Raw genomic sequence first — 2,385 nt, 5'->3', positions numbered from 1 at the left:
GTTCTGGATCCATTGTTATAGTATTTTAATAAAGCCTTATATCAAAGATTTGCCAAAGTAGTAATGTTCTCCACTTGACGTTAAGGGTTGTCGGTGGATGCATAATTTCGTTCGTTCTTTGTTTAGGGATGAACGAGGACCTGAATCAATGATATGTGGGCCAGTCTATATGGTATTCATTATTGGATTAGAGATCTTATCATCCATTTGTGGAGAAAGGAAATCATGGTTCAAGCCTGGAGTTGATCAGATTATTCCTGGATATGTTCTATGTTTGGAGCAAGTAGTAGAAATTGAATTATTTAATGATTGGAATTCAACTATTTTATAATGGGAAGCAAGAACTTAGGAAATAACTTACCCAACTTATCTAACCTGGTTGTTTTAGGAAATAACTTCTTTGGACATTTTTCATTATTAAGTTAAAATTTGGAGATGTTTTAGTTGCTAAAATGGTAAGGGTTTTCTTTTTCAAAAAATGTGAGATTGCAAGGTGAAAATCGATATGCAAAAATTGTGGGGAAATCGATTTGTTCACGTGAAGGATTTTCCATGATCGTATAAAAATCCCATTCTTAACCCCTTCGAAATCGATTTGCCAGCACACATGAATCAAATTGCTTTCTTGTTTTTTTATTAGATTTCCTACTTTTTAGGCTTTAGAATAATATATTATATGAGGCAAATCCAATTGCTTTATCTTGTTTTTTTTAATTATTATTATAAATTTTCTATTTTTTTTTTGTGCTATTTTATTATATGAGCCTAAAGAGTAGTTTAGTGTGTAGCAACTACTAATTGAAGAGCCATAAATTTTGATAAGTGGTATACTGTAAACCTTCCATGTAAAACATTTTGCTTACTAACTTAATAAAGATTTAAGTCTTACTAAGGGTTGTTTTGTTAAAATGGATAATCACATTGGCAATCCAACACCATAGCCCTCTAAATTTCTTAGAAAAACTCATATATAAAAAATAAAAATAAAAAGACAATTTTCTTTGTGCTTGATCCAAAGTTTTGAAAATGGACGGTTACGCAACTCCCAAATTTAAAAATAAAATCCAACGGTGATAAGTAATTTTTTTTTTTTTTTTTGAAATTTTCTTTTCAAATTTCATAGAATTTTTTTTCTCTACAAGACTAAAGCATTTGATCATGGTTTTGAATGTCAAAAGTTGAGCCCAAGGACCTTTTATAGATACTGTCCTGCTTGTCTAATAGAAGGAATCCTGTTTCATAAAAGAGATTAGTTCAAATTTTTCACAAAAATGATTTTTTGTGTAGGCACAAAAGACAAATTAAAATAATGATTTTTAAAAAAAAAAACGCAACTAAACAATAAAAAAAAAAAAATCGGCAAAATTTTCATGATGTGCTCAAACAGTAGAAAATGAATTGCCTGGCAAATGATTTTCCGAGCAATCAAACATGCCTTAAGTTCAATCAGATTCCGACAGGAAATTGGTTTCGGTAAGATTCTCGCAAACCCTCAAAAGAGGAGAAATTAGTGAGGGTGGCTTATGCTTTTGGTTCATTTTCAAATATTACCTTTTGCGAGAAAAAAGCCCTAAATTCATTCCCAAACATTAGCAAATAGATCTTTGATCTTTTATTCCAACTCTTTGCCTTTAAAACTTAAATACGAAGTTTTTGTGTGTGTGTGTGTGTTTTTCCACACTTTATTAAGAATAATATTTAAATTGTCGATGGCATTAAAAAAAGATGAATCAAAACAATTACCGGTGTTAACTTGCTAAGTTGGTTAAAATTTAGGAGTGTAGTTCAAAACCTGCCTTCACATACTAATTACTAACCTGTTTTTGCTTACGAAAAGAAAAATGATGGACCAAAACAAGACTACTCATAAAAAATTATTGAGGTAAAACTCTTTTTATGTCTTTCATAATCTTTGCTTATGAAAGGAATATAATATTTTTATTTTACTTTTGAGTGCAACCATCCAAATGAAGTCCAAAAGAAAAATTTTCAAGTGATGGAGTGCAATTAGTAGTGGGTGGCATGCAACTAGTTGATCACAAAAAAATATTAGTTGTATATCATATGAAAAGTCTTTACGATCTCCTTCAACCCATTTCATTTTTAACTCCAATGTTAGTGCCAATCGTAGTCAGTAGTCCCTGACATCGTTTCTCGGTGTTATAATTATAAATATGAAGTGCAATCATTAAAGGAATATGATGAAAAAATTCTTTATTTTTTTTTAATTTATTGTTTTCCGGAGTAACGATGAACACTACAACGCAGCCAATTACAAACTTTGGCCAATCAAGAAAAAGATGAGCACAAGTTTTTAATTTTATCCGAGTGCAATCAATCTATCAAAATGTGATCATCTACAACCAACCCATCCTTTAAAATAAA

Source organism: Akebia trifoliata, chromosome 10 (genome assembly GCF_017979445.1).
Source record: "Akebia trifoliata isolate Shusen 1 chromosome 10, ASM1797944v1, whole genome shotgun sequence".
In the NCBI taxonomy this organism is placed as follows: Eukaryota; Viridiplantae; Streptophyta; class Magnoliopsida; order Ranunculales; family Lardizabalaceae; genus Akebia; species Akebia trifoliata.
The sequence above is the reverse complement of the archived record's forward strand: the minus strand, read 5'-3'. Positions refer to the sequence as shown.